The following is a 17,828-nucleotide window of genomic DNA, read 5'->3' as shown; positions in this document are numbered from 1 at the left end:
GTTTAATTTCAAAAAGCCTATCATAGGAGGATGCCAAAAGTCCTTCTCCACCTCCCTTGTGATCCCTGTCCTCTCCAGGCTTTGAGGAATGAGCCCCTGCAAACCCAATTGTCTGAGAATTCTTAAATCCGCCTCTGAGGAAGGATTCTTGGGTTGATTGCGCACTGTGGAGCTAACAATTTCCCTAAGTTGTTTCAAGGTTAGCTCGAACAGTCTCTGAGGGGGATTTTTTTCATCCTTGAAAATTCTCTTGTTCCTTTCTTTCTAGACATTCCATATAATGAAGCTTGGCGTTAGGGCCCAAGGCAAGCTGAGAAATTCGTTGTCCAAGAAGTTTCTGCTCCAATTGTTAAGGGTATTAATGATACTCCCTTTATCCCTATCGGACTTTTGAAAAATGATGGCAAAAGAATCCCATAACCAGGAGGAGAAAATGCAATTGTTGAGTATATGCTCCATTGTTTCCTCCTGAGCTTTACAGCGCTGGAAAATGGAAGGCCCCATGATGCCCCTTTTTCTAATATTGTCCCAAGTCAAGATCTACTTTTGAAAAACTAGCCACATGAAGAGTTTTATCTTCATCCACCCTTGATGCTTCCAAAGTTTCTGCCAAATCTTATCTGGAACATGGGAATCTAGCTCTAAGAGAATACTTTTTGCTTCCTTAAGATTAAATATGCCTTCTTTATTGTTGCCCCATCTTAGTTGATCATGTCCCCCTACTACTAAGATCATTCTTTGATCCAGTATTCTTCTAAGTTCTTCTGCTTTTGTTTTCAAGGGTCTATTATCATCACAATTAATGTTCGTCCAGACTCTCCACTTTTCAGGATTCTGAGTGTGATCCTAGAAATATTTTACCTTACTTAAACCTTGGATGTCTGTTTCATTCTTAAGGCTTAGAAAGTCCTCTTTTAGCAATATTGGTTCTTGTTGCCATCTATCCTCCCAGAATAGTGCTAGATCTCCCTCTCTGATTTCCCAGAAGCTATTATTTTGTACAAGACCCCTATTCTCCCAGGCTTTATTCCAGATGTATGACCCTTTTATAATTCCGAACATTCTTATGAGATCACTTGTTTGCCAGGAGTTGGCATATTTTTCTTTCCAAATACTTGCCCATTGAGCATTTGGATCATGAACCCATCGCCACCATAGTTTGGCCCCTAAAACTTTACTGAGAATCTCCTGGTCATCCAAGCCAAGGCCCCCATGGTGCTTGGGTTTACAGATTTTTTCCCAGGAAACCAAGGCCCATTTCTTCCTAGTCTCCTCCTTACCCCAGAGAAAGTCTCTTTGGATATTTCTGAATTGCTGCAGAACTCCTTTTGGAGTTGGGAGAGCTGATAACATAAAAACAGGGATAGCTTGTAAAACAGCTTTTGTAAGGACCAACCTACCAACCAGATTTAAAGCTCTGCTAGTCCATCTTCTAACTTTGTCCTGCATATTATTGATCAATGATTCCCAAATGCTTTTGTGCATCGGTTTGCCAGTTAGAGGAACTCCCAAATATTTTGAGGGAAGGGAGTCCCGTTGAAAACCTAGAATTCTGGCGATATTTCTCTGTATAGCAATATTGGTATTAAAGAAAAAGATTTTTGATTTAGAGAGATTAACTTCCATCCCTGAAGCCCGGGCAAAGTCATCCAGGATATTTTTGTAGGTTGAAGCTTCTTTGGCTGTGGGGATCCCCTGTAGCATTGTGTCATCAACCAATTGTTGATGAGTCAGAGCCTGACCATTCTCTATAAGTTGTAGGCCCTTGATCTTACCTGTTGCTTTAGCATGTTTGATAGCTCGACCCAGTCCTTCCATCATGAGAATGAAAAGAAATGGAGAAAGCGGGTCTCCCTGCCTAAGGCCTCTAGAAGGAATGAAAACCTCAGAGGGAGAACCATTCACCAAAATTGAAAAGCTAGAGGAAGTCACTAGGGCCATTACCCATCTCACCCAATTATGATCAAAACCAAAGGCCATTAGAACTTTCTTGATGTAGGACCAGTTTACCTTGTCATAAGCTTTGGCAATGTCCAGTTGCATGATCATTCCCGCCTGCCTCTTGCTAGTCAGAGAGTGAACCACCTCGTGAGCTTGAATAATGTTATTTAGAATTTGTCTACCTTCCACATAACCTGATTGTTCCCCTGAAACCAGTGAAGGAAGTAGAGGTTTGAGCTTGTTGGCTACTACCTTGGATATGATCTTATAAACCACATTGCATAAAGCTATGGGTCTAAACTTGTCAAGAGTTTGAGCAAAGTCTTGTTTAAGGATAAGGGAGATGAAGGAGGTATTGAGAGCTTTCAGCATAGTTTTGTTCAACTTGGAATCCTCTACAACATTCAAAATATCTTGTTTAACAATATTCCAGTAGGCTTTAAAAAAATCCACATTAAATCCATCCGGGCCTGGTGCTTTGCCCTTCTACATTTCTTTGAGGACCTCACTGACTTCCTCTTTCATTACTGGCCTATTGAGATTGAAATTGTCCTCTCTGGACACCAGCTTAGGGATGTTGTTGGTTATTTCCTTGATGGACTGCTCTCTGTCGGAAATGTTTTCCTGGGTAATGTCACAGAAGTGTTGAACCAATACAAAATCTATATCATCATGGGAAGTATGAAGCCTCCCATCCTTGTCCTTGATCGAGGAGATTCTGTTGTGAGTCCTATTGGCTATGGTAGATCTGTGAAAGAATTTAGTGTTACGCTCTCCTTCTTTCAGCCATTGGATTTTTGACTTTTGCCTCCAAAATATTTCCTCTTGTTTGCCCAAATTCTCCCATTCTTGATGATATCTGTCAACTTGATCACTCTTGACTTTATCAAAGCCTTCCGTTATTAGAGCTTGATTGAGTATCTGCATTTTGATTTCCACTGATTTTTTTCCACAAAAATATTGCCAAAATCATTTTTGTTCAATTCTTTAAGCCTGAGTTTGATGTGCTTTAATCTTTTATGCAGAAGGAACATATTTGTTCCTTGAATCTGCAAATCATCTGACCACCATTTTTCAATATCGCTGGTGAATTCTGGGTGGGAAAGCCAGATGTTCTCAAATCGGAAAGGTCTATCCCTGGGAGTACCTATGCCCTTGATTTCCAGTGGAACCAGCGAATGATCTAAGCCTCCAAAAGGAAGAACTCTCGTTGTTATTTCTTTATTTATAAGCATGAGGTCTTCTGAGATAACGAATCAATCTAATTTGGAGGCGACCTGAGCCTCTCCTCCTCTTTTATTATTCCAAGTAAAAAGGCCATTGCTCGTTTCTGTACCCACAAGATTCATATTGTCTGTAAAAGTTTGAAATGTGACAGAGTCTTTACTTAGAGCTCTAGTTACTCCTCTTTTTTCCGAAAGAGATTTATCTCCCCCCATGATCCAAGGAATTCCTGCATCTCTATCCCTAAGTTCCACAAGGGAATCCAGAAACTTGAGTTTATCCTCTGATCATTGGGAGCCATAAACATTCGTGACCATATAGTTATCCTTATCTCCTACAGGCTGAATAACAACTGATAAATAATTCCTAGATGCCTCTACATCTATTATACCAATTTTTTGGGGGTTCCAAAGAGTGAGGATGCCTCCTGTTGTTTTTTTCTGCTTTAACTTCTAGATACTTGAATCTATTGAGCCATTTGCTATGAATTTGTCTTAATTTTTTAATGGAACATTTTGTTTCCTGGATGAAGATGATGTTCGGCACCACTTGTTTCATTCTACTAATAAGCATTATCTGTTTCCTTTTACTGTCTAAACCCCTATAATTCCATGATGTGAACTTCATAATTAAAGATTTGTAAAGTAGTAGTTGGCTAGATCTTTCATCTTACCTGAGTCTATCATCAGCTTTCCACAGTCCATCAAGAGCTCATTCTGCTTTTTTCTACCTCTTTTTTTCCCCGGATTTCTGGTTACTAATCCAGGTGTTGTTTTCATCATTTTCACCCCTTTATTATCCTGCTTGTTACTATTTTTTTCCTTTTCAAATCCCTTGGCCTGAGTTTTCCATAAAAACAACTGTTGTATTCTATTGAGCTCTTCTTGAGGCACTGAATCTACCCCTCCCATGGTTCCTTGAATTAAGAACCCTTCTAGATCCAGGTGTTCCTTGTCAAGAATCTCTTGAAGCTCCTGGTCCTCCAGTTCCATTTCACTTTGGGTCATTTCTGGGTCCATCTCCAGCCTACATCGCTTATCATGGCTTCGTTTTAATTATCAATGTCCTTTATTTGTTTCTGAGTATCATTTTCCTCCTTTTCTTCTGGACTCCCTTCCATTGCTTGATCTTCTTTTGTATTCACTTCTTCTTCCTCAAGAACTTGGAACTTGTTTTGACTGACCTTTTGCCCGTCATTTAGATGTTTCTTTGGCCCTCTTTTTCCTCCTTTTCCTTTATTTACCACTTTGTGAAAACTGTCATTGTCCTTTACTGTGTTAACTTTGCCCTTGTTTTCTGCTTTACTGAGGGGGCAGTCTCTATAAAGGTGCCCATGTTCATGACATCTACGACATCTGAACGGAATATGTTCATAGTCTACTGCTTGCACCCATTCTTCATCATAAACTTCCTAGATTACCTCATCCGGAAAGGCTCTAGATAAATCCATTTCCACACATATCCTTGTGAAGGAAGCATAGTTTCATCTTCTTGTGGCTTCGGAGGCTTTGACAAACCTACCTAATTTGTTGCCTATAGCCGTTAGCGATTCTATTTGCCAGTAATAAAGAGGTAAAGAATAGAGCCTTCCCCAAACTGGTACAGAGGTAAAAGTTTCGCGCTCCAAGACAAAATTCATCATCCATGGCCGCATGTAGAGGCTAGCTGCTGCATAGAAGTAGGGCCCTCCTTCAAACACTCTGTCTTTGTCCTCAATGTTTATGAACACTACCGTGAAGAATCCATTTGACCCAAGATGTAGGTCAATGCTTCCTTTAGGTTTCCAGTGATATTTGATCCAAGTTTGTAGAGCTTTTTTAGTGGGCCATAGGCCCATGAATTTGCAGATGATGGCATAAGTCCTCATGTGATCCCTGTGCGCCTACAGAGCTCGATCATTTAAGACTACCCTGGGAGCAATTTCCGCCTTGGGTTTGCATGGTCCCTTTTGTTTTTTGTCTTTTTCTTCTTGTGTTTTGTCTTCTTCCTCCTTGTCTTTTGCATCCTTCTTCTTCTTGGTTCTGATTCCTCCTGTCTCTTCGTTCGGGATCCCTCTCCTTTCCTCTTCTGTACTACTATCATTCTCTAGAGGCTTCTTGCCTCTACTGGCTACGACATCCTTGTAGGAGGGAGTGGAGCTCCCTCCTCTGTGCACCTCCATGAAGATTAACCTCTATGACTCTCTGCAACCCTCGCTGTTCTCCCGCTTCTCGATAATTTTTCACATCCGCATCAAAACTTTTTTGTTGGAACACAAGAAAAAACCAAATTTATTCCACCACAAAAAAAACCACTATCTTCATTTATAAGTCTTCTTCAAATTGGTACTCTTAATTTTTCAATTTATTATGTTGTTGAAAAACCTTAAGTGAACGCATGTGTTAAAATGCAATTGAAATATTACTTAGCCAACTTCGAGAAATAATAAAAAATATAATTTTGCATAAAAAAGTATTTTTTAATATGAAAAATTTAGCTCCCTCCATATAGACTATATAGTTTTTTTGCTCATATATATATATATATATATATATATATATATATATATTTTTAAATTACACATTTTAGACTAAGTTATGCTATGTGAACACACACATACCTCTTAAGATGTGTGAAAATCTACAAAGACAAGCATTTCATTTAATGTAAAATTGACATATTATACGACACTAATATTTTTGAAAAAAATATCATTAGGACAACAACACAATTCTCCAAAATTTGTCTTTTTATTCCGAATCAAAATTCACAATGCTTATATGAATTTTGAGAGCTTCAATTCTATAAAAGAAAAAATAATTGAAATTTCATTGCCACATTTGACCCAAAAATTTGAACCATCTTCATACTTTCACCCCACTTTCTAATTCACTATCTCGTTTTTTTTATTTAATTTCTAAATATTTATTTATTTTATTGTAAATATTTTCTCTCTATAAATCCATCAAACCTGCTAAGGTTAATGCTTCTTAAAGAAATTTTCTTATATTTCACACGGGAATTGGTTTAGTTTCTAATGTTAGCATTCTTAATGTAAATGTAAGGGAGGCTCGTTCTCTTTATTTCAATAGAAAATGGGAGTTGTCTTGTTTTAAAATTTGTGTATCCACAAACTCTTTTATAGTCATACCTATTCCAAGAAATGTTTTCTTATATCATGAGTTGTCCGTGTAAGTGTTTTCTTCTAACTTGGGTTTGTTGATTGGCACCTTATGGCAAATTGCATGTTTGTTTGTTAAATATAAAATATATGATCTAAGTTGTTATATATATATATATATATATATATATATATATATATAAGCTCATATTATCCAAAAATTGATTAATTTATGATTTTTTTAATGTTTTTTTCAAGGGTAACGATTGTTCTAATGGGTTTTAGGCTTTTTATTTCGAACCAAGGTTATGATATCATGTTTGATGACCCAATCTAGAGTCCTCTAACTACTACTACATTAATTCAATAAATTTCACAATATTTTCACAACAATGAAAATTCCGTGTCTATAATATAACACTAGCATACAAATAAAGTTTGATCTCCAACATATTAAACATGTGAAGAATTTAATTGTGACAATTTACATAAATAAACTAATAAACGAAAGAATACCTGATATGGTGGCTCAGTTGGGGTGCTCCTACTAGGGTTTCTTGAATGAATTTTGCACCCAACCAACTAGGGATGACTTCCTAGCCCAAGAAACCTCCACAGGTTCCCTAACCCTCTATGCGCATGTCTAGCAACAGTTGCCATAGTGTGTGAGTAGGTCTAATAATCTCCAATAAATGAAAGTCTAAGTTCTCCCACCTTCCCCTCAGTTCACTCCTCTATCCTTCTCTACACCCCCTCCAAAATAATCCCAGACCAAAGAAACCCAAGAAAAACAAAGATCAACTGCTCTTCCATCCCCTCTTCCTTGTTTTATGTCTTCCTTCCTCATCCATCCCAAGCACCTCTCATGAATGCCTCACGTAAATGTGTTGACACCACCTCGAGCCACCCCCTCCTTATCACTCCACCTACCCCTTCTCCCTTCATTAACACTTGGGTGGTTCATTCTCCAACCACCCCTTATTAATTTAATAAAATATTAACATTCAATAAAACAATATTATTTTAATAAAATATTATCATTCAATAAATAAAATTATTCTTGAAATGTTAGTCAAACTTGAAGAATGTTATTAATTTACTAATTAAATAAACTGTGTTTAAAATATAATCATAAATTATAATTCATGTTTTAAAATTAATTAATCACTAATCATGATTAATCATTAATCAAGTTTAATTATTTATTTAATCAACCACCACTTTGAACTTTAGAATATCAGTGTATTTGTGTGAGGTATGAGTATGTAGCTATATACCGTATACTAATAATACTTAGAATTTTAATCATCCAACACTTTAAACTTTAGAATACAAGTGTATTTGTGTGAAGTATGAGTATATAGCTATATACCTATATTAATAATACTTATTCTAATTAAGCACAAAAATCAATCACGGAAGTAAGTTAATAAGATAATGTAAAATAATAAAATTAAATAACACAGTGTAAATATATTAATTCACACATATAAATTTACATATGTTCTAGATTCCAATTTTACACAAAATAATAAACATAACATTAATTAAATTTAATTGAAAGGCATAGTTATTGATTTAAATAATTAATATTTTATAGAAAGTACAATATCCCATACTAGTAAAATATTTATAGCCATATGTATATTATTAACCCATCGTGCTTCTTACAAATTAGAAATGGAACTCGTACTAAAGTGTCTATATCTATATATATATAATTGGAATAGACATTATTTTTCTTTTATTTATATTGAAATTAGTATTTTTGCTCTGAAAAGTTCGTATTTTGATAAAGAATTAAACATATTAGTGATAATTAACCAACATTAAAATAAATTTAGGATGATGAAATCCAATATATGTGTGAGAGAAAAAACTATAATTATTTTTATATGGACCATAATTGGTTAATAATGAAAAAAATGAATTTATAATAATCAAACTCAAAAAATCATTTATATTGTTTTATTTATATATCGGTTTAGATCCATCCAACTCTAGATCTAACATAAGCACAGGAATCAAATTTCTTCAAGGGCAAAGTTCTTTTAGAGTGCAAAATATAACGTGTAAATAAATTGATATCAACATAAATTAGTTAACACAAATCTTCAAATTAGTTGAAAGAAACTTGGGTTGAAATATTTTTGAAAATATAAAGTTTAAACATCTTACTCACATTTTTTTTTACTTATAATTTCTTTACATGAAATTATATTGTCATATGGACAACTAACTAAACATATATAGCATATTAGTTTTTGTTTTTGTTATTATGGCCGACATTATTTTTCTATTTTTCTATTTAGAGAGTAGTTTATTTTTAATTCACAGGACAGACTTACACATCACCATCATACTAGGTTGTAGAATGACCCTCTAAGCTCAATAATACCAACATAGATCTATTTTAAATACATATCTAACATGAGGGAGAGGGATCCAATTTTACATGAGCGGAGAGGGATCTCCAATTTCTTCACGTGCAATTTTTTTTTATGAATAAACATTATTGTTTTTGAGGCGATATTATTTAAATGTTTTGTATAGTTTTTTTAGTATAAATAAGAAAAATTTCAACTTTGATGAAATACATACATCTGTATACATCATATTAGGTTTTAGAATGAGCCTCTCAGCACAATCATTTATATTAATTTTTTAACAAAAACTTTGAAAAAAATAAAATTGAAACCAAAACTTAAAAACAAAACAAAACAAAACAACTAAATATCAAATGAACATTATAATAGATTTACTTTCTTCCTATGCAAATATATTAATCTTTACACCGTTGTTATTTAGAGAAAATTAGAGAAAATTAATTCCACAGTTATAAATGAACATTATAATAGATTTATTTTCTTCATATGCAAAAATACAAATATATTAATTTTTACACCGTTATAATTTAGAGAAAATTATTTCCACAGGTATAATTTAGAGAAAATTAATTCTCAATACACATGTTTTGGAATTGAATTTCATTTCAAAGTACATTGTAAAAATAGGCAAATGGTGAAACACCTATTCCAGTCTTAAAATCAGACTTAAACAATGAAGTTGGTTATATAATTGGAAAGACTGTAAAATCACACTTAAACAATGAAGTTTTTAATATAATTGGAAAGACTGTAAAACCACAGTTAAGCCATGAAGGTTTTTATATAATTGGTAAGACTGTAATTGCAGAGATTCTGGCCAAATCTTGACAAATATAGAACTACTAAAACCTACAGATGTAGTAATACAAAATCATAAACCCCAAAATGGTTATCTGCCAACTAAAAGCTACAGATCTGGTACTGTAAAAGAGGCAAATACAAAAAACTGGGTAACACCATGGGAGCTGCCCCTCCTATCTTTCAAATTGACAGATAAGAAGAAAAGCCGCAGTTATCAGGGGCAAGTCCCTGCTCCGTGTAAGCAAAAGGAGACAAGTCATGGAATACATACATGTCAGGCACCATTAATAGGCGCTCCTTTCAGAAACCTCCGGTTGAGCGACAAGATGCTCAGAATGGCCAACAGCACGGGGCTAGCGAGCTACAGGAAACAGGCAGGAAGTGAAACCCTAAATAGCAATACCTGAGATGTATCCGCCCTGAACTCCACCTCTTCCTTTTGCCCTATGTCGTTCCTGTTCAAAGTACTCGACAACGTTACAGGACTCGAAGCCGGGACCACCGAAAGGCCTTGGTGAGTTGAAATGTTCGCAAGAAGAGTAGGGTCTGCACATTCTTCATCAGATTTTGCCCTCCTAAGAAAATGGGATACCAAGAGCGCTACAGCCGCCATTAAAGTCACCTCTCACAATAATAATTGCTTCTATGTTTATCTGTAATAGACAGTGCGGTGGAAGAAGGCAAAGTGATGAATAAATAAGAAGAAACGAAGAGTATGAAGTTGAGGCTGTGGGCAGGGGAGCATCAGGGTTTGTTGATTTATTTTCGACTGTGCGCTCGCCCTGCGGTTTTATTGTTTGTCCCATGGGCGGGCAGAGGGCGGTTTCGGCGGCCAAGTGATGTGACTTATTATTTTAAATTAAATAGGACATGCTCAAAGGTACCATTACAATTTTATAACAATTTTGTAAGTGGGAAAATTTATTATAGTTAAGTTGTAAAATCAGGGGTTAGCTGTTATTCTCTAATATAAGTTGATTCTTAATCTTTATTTAAGGGAAACCATGTAAATTGATTCGTTATCTTTATTCAAGGAAAACCACGCAACTTGGAATAACCAGTGAGTGATCCCTAAAGAGCAGAGTTTCATTTCTACTAAATATTTTTTGGTCTTAGACAATTAACCTGTATAAACTCTTCACCAAATAAAAACAATTTTAAAACATACTCCAAATTCAATAAAAATACAATTACATATAAATATTTTATAAATTATTTTATGTGGAGAATCCATGTAATAATAATACGTTCTAAACATCAACATGGTAGTTGAAACTAGGCAAGGGCTAACCAGCTTGTCATAGGGCATTAAATGCCAAGTATATGCATGCTTTATAACAAAATAACACACAACGCTTGGTGGCTACATAAATTAAAAATAAAGACTGTGTGTTATTTTGTTATAGAGCATGCATATACCTAGACATTTAATGCCCTATGGCAGGCTGGTTAGCCCTTGCCTTGAAACTAAACTCTAAGTACACTGAAAATTCGTGGAATGACATGGCCTACTGAGAAGAAATGAAAAGCCAAGTTTTGAACTTTAATGAGATGCTTGTTGGTCGTTGAACTTTTAAAATCCACGTGATGAGGTGGATATATGGAATTTAATGTATATATGGAATTTAATGTGAATTTTTGGGGATGATGAGGTGTGATAGGGACGTGGATAGATGGAAGTTATTATGAATTTCCAATGATGATTAAGTGGATAGATGAGATTTCTATTAAGAAATTTTGGTAATGAGTGAGAAAGAAAAAGGATTGCCCTTTGAACTTGGAGATATAGGAAAAAAATTATGACTAATAAGTTAGGAGGGTTTATAAGTTTAATTTGAATATGTTTGATAATGAGTGGAGGAAAAAAATCATGTTATTGAGATTTTTCCCTCTGAAATTGGAGATATAGAAAAGTTTTTATGATTAACAAGTGAAAAAGAAAAACGATCATGTGATTGAGATTTTGTCCAGTGAAATTGGAGATATAGGAAAGTTTTTATAACTAAGAAGTTGCAGGGTTTATAGGTTTAATTTGAATATGTTTGAAGAGGAAAAGTGGTGTGAGGGTTTATCGGTTTAATTTGAATATGTTGAAGAGAAAAAGTGAATGATGTCAATGAGAAGTAAATTTTGCTCACAATATTAAAATTGTTATAGTTAAATATATTTAATGTATGTTAATTATATAGAAAGCATGGAAAATTTTAGGGGCTAATATTCCTAAGTGGGCTAATTTTCCATGGTTTTTCCAAAAAAAATATTCGTCGATTTTCATTTTTTTCTAAAAATGATTTGCCCAAATTTTATAGTATAATTTTTTTTTACCTTAAAAATCGTCAAAATTGTATAAAGAATATATATAAAACTATTATAAATTTTCATGTTTTTACAAAGATATCAACAAACATTTTATAATTTGTAATTTGGGGACTAGTAAGATTCGCTAAAATTTCTAAACTTTATGACAAATTTTCATTAAAAAGATTTAATATAATTTTTGTGATTTTTATTATAATTTTAATGAATAAAATAGTTTTTGAAATTTTACAAGAATGGTTTTTTGGGGTTGAGAGTCATTATTTAATATAACAAAAAATTATTGTCTTTTATAATGTTATATTAAAAATAATAAAATTTACTTAATTAAAAAAAATCACTTAATGAAATTTTGAATAATTATAATAAAATAATTTTAGTTGATATTATATATGTATATGTTAAATTTAAAATTGACAATAAATCTATTTCTTTCTATTTACTTATTCAGAGGTTCAAGTGGATACCAAGATTACAGTGATATGAAGTTTTTGTGAAGTGATATGGAGTCTCCCAACTACCTAATAAGTGATGTTTTGACAAAATTTCATCCCCAATTACTTCAACATTACTAATAATATTAATAATCTATGGAAGAATCGTTGTAGGATCTTTTCATAATCTCAAGGATAGGTTTAAGCTAATAGAGTATTTTCAAATCCATCAACATAGTGCTAGCTACTTTTGAACAATAAGTAACATGAGTACCTTAAACCTCTATTCCTTCCTTCTTCCATTAATACTCCTATTTAAATTCCATATCAAGCAATGATCCATAGTCCCAAACAATATGTCATCATTTGTTAATGCATCCTTAACAATTTACTAATTCCAATAATCTGAAGAAGTTTTGGACCCAAACATGTACTTGATTGGTAAGTTAATAGTTCATCAAGTATGATTTTTTTCTAATTGGTGGCTTGTTTCGAGCTTCTTCCATTTTTGGTGAACAACATGCATTAGTGTAAGATGAAGAAATTGTAGTTCTATACCTCGTATAACAATTCAACTTAGAGATGATGCAAGCATAAGCTTCAAAGAAATTCAAGGTGTGAAATTCTCGTAATAGAAAGATAGACAAATCAACATATTACAAGAAAAATCATGTAGGTACACTAGGCCAAAGGTAATGGAAGACTAATCTAATTTGACTCACAGTCTATACCATAGTAAGGAATGAGCTAAGTTAGAAAGGAAAGATTATTTGAATCAACTACATAATCATGACTAAACTCATCAGTGATGTTTATTAAATCTACTCCTACATCAATGTTGTTAATGGCTCCAAATGTCTATCAAATTCAAGTGGACAAACTCCACTAATGATTTTGTTAAAGATCTATTGCAAGGGATGAAACAATTTAGGTTATATTATCATGAGATGAGAAACCTCTTGAGCATTTGAAATAATACAATGCAACATAGTAAGAATTACCTTTCTCCTTTAAAGTTGAAGTATTTTACATGTTTGGAACTTAACTCCAAATGTGTAGCTTGTGCATTTGTATGTAGAAAAAGGCTATATAAAAAAGGCCAAGCTGAAAAAAAATATAAAAAATGTTTAGCAGCAACAAGTGGACCTCTACTAGTGAAAAGTTGATCATGTGTCTTGAGGAATACTTGGACACATATGAAATGGAGATGACTAAGATGGTGGAAAAATTGAGGCAAAGAGACATGAGAGAACCCTGTTTGGTAGAAAGAGTTTCCATCATACATCAATAAAGAGAAAGTTTGAATCTTAATTTCGTTGCAACAAAAAGCTCTCGAATTAATGTTTATCTATTTGTGAGATTAATTATTTTTTGTCATGCTCTTGGTTTGAAAGAAAAATTATCCCTTCAGCCATTTTAGGGAAGGTCTTATGAAGTGCATGCCATGTCTTTGGAACAATTTGATTTCAATAGATTCCTAGCACATGAAGATCACTTTTCCAAGGGGGTAAGAGTTAGTTCCTCAAATCTACATTGAATGTTTTTCAAACAAATTTTCTAAATGGACGAGGATTACATTGGGTTTTGAGGTAATGGGGATTATTTACAAATATTAGAAGAATATAAAACTTGAGGAAGACATAAGTGAGGTTATAGGCATGCAAAACTTAAGAGATACATGCTAACGCTAAGAAATTCATGCCATTGTTGGCAAGAAAGACTCTTGTAATGATAGAGAAGCATAAGTACATAAGGTGTTGAACGTACATTGTTATTACCAAGAACACTACAATGAGTGTGACACAAAACCATGTAGCCAAAAGGTTAAAGACACACACACACACACATATAGTTAAAACTTTTGATAAAGATGAACATGTGTTTTTTATGAGACTTAGTAATGGTTTTTTGGGAACATATGCTAGAGATTATTTTTAGAATAGAGAAGGTGGGGTGACATGCATATTCATTTTTGAACCAATAAACCATTACACTAATATAAAGTATCATTCCCTTATGGTTATCCTCGTTGGCATAAGGATCGTGTTGTATTGGACCATATATGTTATTGTGAACTACTACTCTCAAACAATGCACGATAATAACCTTTTATACAAAAGTATTTGTATCAAAAAAAAATTGCAGGATACATAGGCATTAGACATATCTAATTTAGTAATGAGCATTTTTTGGGAAGGAATTGTTACTATCAATAAGATTTTGCAATAGAAAAAGTAATAAAACACCATGTCCTAAACACAACATGTTGGAGAACTGGAGCTCGTGAACCATGGAAATCTAGGGTTTCTGACAAACCCTACCACGGTAGAAGCACAGGTGCGGCAGGCCTCCAGTGCAGCAAAGTAGTCTCTCAGGCACTGGTTTATTTGCACTGACAGAGTCTACATCATGAATATTCAGATGGGGTAGGCCACGGGGCCTCCCCCCACAGATAACAATGACAAATCAAATCTCAATTGGAATAATGATGAAATTGAATGATCCGAATTGGATCCACAAAAGAATGTCGAGAACCTTGATTGTATCAAGTTGAACAAATCCTTGAAAATTCCAAAACAACGATCAAAAACGCCTTGAACCAGTGGCAATGGCCGCCAACATATAACGACGGGGACCTCAGTCAAAGCACACTAACCGAGGCCCATGGAGACTGCGCAGGAGGTCAAAGCAGCCCCTGGGAGCTCCGGATCGGGAAAAAGAGGCGATTTTGATGCGCGATTAGGGGCGCATCGCTAGGCAAACAGGGCCAAAGTGGAAGAGCCTTAAGCACTTGGTCGCGTTTGGAGCCGGAGAACCGTGGGCAGAGAAATAAAAAGCGCTAAAAGACAAAGGCAGGACCTGTGCCCTGGAAAATCGGCGGTATTGATCGAGGCGCCCTTGAACGGTAAGTGGTTTTGGAGGAGAGCGGAGCGATCCCACTCAACGATTGATGTGTGGTAGTGGAGGTGAGAGAAAAACCGCCATTGATCGCGTGCTATTGGTCGAGAAAGTCAACCGTGCTCGACGTGCGTATGACGTTGGATCTGGAGGAGCCCAGATCGAACGGCTGAGATTGTGCTCGATGGAGGAAGCAAAATCGACAGGGAATTAAGCCAAGTTCTAAAGAGATTTGGAGTCTATTTGACCACCACGGTGGAGAAAGAACGCATACACGACGTAACGGAAGAACGAACCGATAGAGCGTGCTGGCACCAGTTAGATGGAGACACGTGGCCACTGCCTGAGTCTTCATGCTGACACGGAAAAAGGAATTCCAAGCGCAGCTGCCGAAGGTGAATCGCCGCAGGCGGGAGGAACCGAACAGGCATAGGAATCGAATGACTAAAGCCATGAACAGAGACAGTCGGAATGGGAGATCAAGTGGTAAGAGACAGAGAGAAGAGAAGAGTTAATTGGAAACCCGAATTGAGAGGAGTCCAAGCAACTAAGGGAGACAGTGAACACAGAGAGCAGTAAAGCCAAGCAGAGGAGACAGAGGGCCGAGCTGACCACAGGCAGCATCGAGCACCAGAGAGCTTGAAGATTCAAGCCTTCCCATAGAGGAATCTGTCCGGATCGAGCATCACAGTTGGCTCTTTCCACTGTAGACCAAGGGTCACAGAGCTGGTAGGAAGAACAAGAGTCTGTGTACTCCGAGTGGCTTGGGGAATCCAAGAACCACCTTGCCAAGCAAACCTGCTTCAGGAGAACTCACATTGAGTCCCTGTATTTTGTAATTCTCTGCTTAAAGACACAATAAAACAAGGCCACCACTGAGAGCTGGACCGGAGATGTAGCCCTCGAGAATAGGGTGAAATCCTTATTAAAAATTCTTGTGTCTTTGTGTTGCTTACTGTGTTTCTCTGCTGTCTTTCCACTTATTTTTTGTGTATTGGCAATCTGATCGATCTGTTGTTTCAATAACACAGAACACACACCAGCACATGAGTCTTTAATACCTTTTGTTTAATAAATTTTCAACTGAGGTCACTCATAGGGTGATTATCAGATCAAGTGGTATCAGAGCTCTAGGCCGTAAGGTTAGACAAGCTTGTGTTGGTTTAGCTGTGAATGCTCACTAGATCAAAGCTCAAATTAGGAGAATGAGAGTTGGTGGAGACTAATCCTGAAATTGGGAGAGTCTATTCTCGAAAGACAATGTCAGAGGAAGGTTCTATAGGGTCAGACCCTCAATTCATAGAAAGTTTCCTAGCTATAAAGTATATGGTAGAAGAAATGTATAGGGACTTTAGAAAGCATAGGGATGAAGATTCATCAGGCTCTAAACAAGATAAAGAAAAAGATGAGTCTCATTGCCATGACCACTCCAAAGGAAAGGGGAAAGAGGAAAGCTTTCTCACACCTCCTAATAGCCCTGTGCATGATAAGAAAGCATCTTTGATTAAGTTAGATGTTAAATTTGATTTGCCTATATATGATGGAGAGATAAATGTTGAAAAGTTGGACAATTGGATAAGACAAATTGATGTGTATTGCAGGGTACAAAATATAGACTCAGACAAGAGTAAGATTCAGCTGGCAAGCCTACACCTAGGAGGCACTGCCTTGGTTTGGTGGGAAGGTAGAACCAAAGCTGATATGAAGAAGCATGGTAAGACCATCTCTATCTGGAGTGAATTTGTTGTTGCAATCAAAAAGCAGTTCTATCCATTGGCCTACATGCAACAAGCCATGATGAGTTGGCAAACTTTTCAGCAGTTGAAAGGGCAAAGTGTACAAGGGTATACTCAAGAGTTTAGAAAGAGAGCATTGATGTTGGGTATCTCATTAGACTCACCAGAGACTCTTTTGAAGTACATTGGTGGTCTACACAGCTACATGAGGCATATCATCCTCATGTTTAATCCCACTAGTATAGATGAGGTATCTGTACAAGCTACTCATCTAGAAACCAAAGGAAAGAATGGAAATCCAGAAGTTGGGGGACCATCCCAACCCACTGTAAGCAAGAGCTAGGAGAAAAGGAAGTAGAAGTGGAAAGCAAGGAAGGTAACACTGCACAAAAAGGCAAATCTTCATGCACTCACTGTAAAAAGGAGGGGCATGATGATGAGCACTGTTGGATTCTGCATCCAGAGTTAAGACCTAAGAAGTCTGAGGGCAAGAAGAAGAAGACTGTTGCAGCTATTCAGAAAGATTTGGGGTCAGACTCGGGAGATGAAACAATCATTGCAGCCACAGGTATAAAAGGTTGTCTGCTTTAGAGAATGTTGAAATCAAGAAGCAAGTGCAGGAGTTGCTCGAGAGAGGTTTCATCAGGCCTAGCACATCACCATGTGGGTCACCCATTGTCTTGGTGAGAAAGAAAGATGGCTCGTGGAGAATGTGCATTGACTACCGAGCACTAAATAAGATAACAATCAAAAATCGTTATCCCCTTCCTCACACAGATGATCTTTTAGATCAATTGAAGGAAGTTGTTTATTTCACCACGCTGGATTTGCATAGTGGATACCATCAGGTCAGAGTTGCAGAGCAAGATGCATGGAAGACTGCTTTCAAAACAAAGCAGGGATTGTATGAATGACTGGTTATGCCTTTTGGCCTAACTAATGCTCCTGTTATTTTCATGAGATTAATGAATGATGTACTCAAACCTTTTCT

This window comes from Pinus tabuliformis, chromosome 5_1 (genome assembly GCF_031772625.1).
Source record: "Pinus tabuliformis cultivar Carrire ecotype Pingquan chromosome 5_1, CPIR1, whole genome shotgun sequence".
In the NCBI taxonomy this organism is placed as follows: Eukaryota; Viridiplantae; Streptophyta; class Pinopsida; order Pinales; family Pinaceae; genus Pinus; species Pinus tabuliformis.
Note: the sequence above shows the minus strand (reverse complement) of the source record.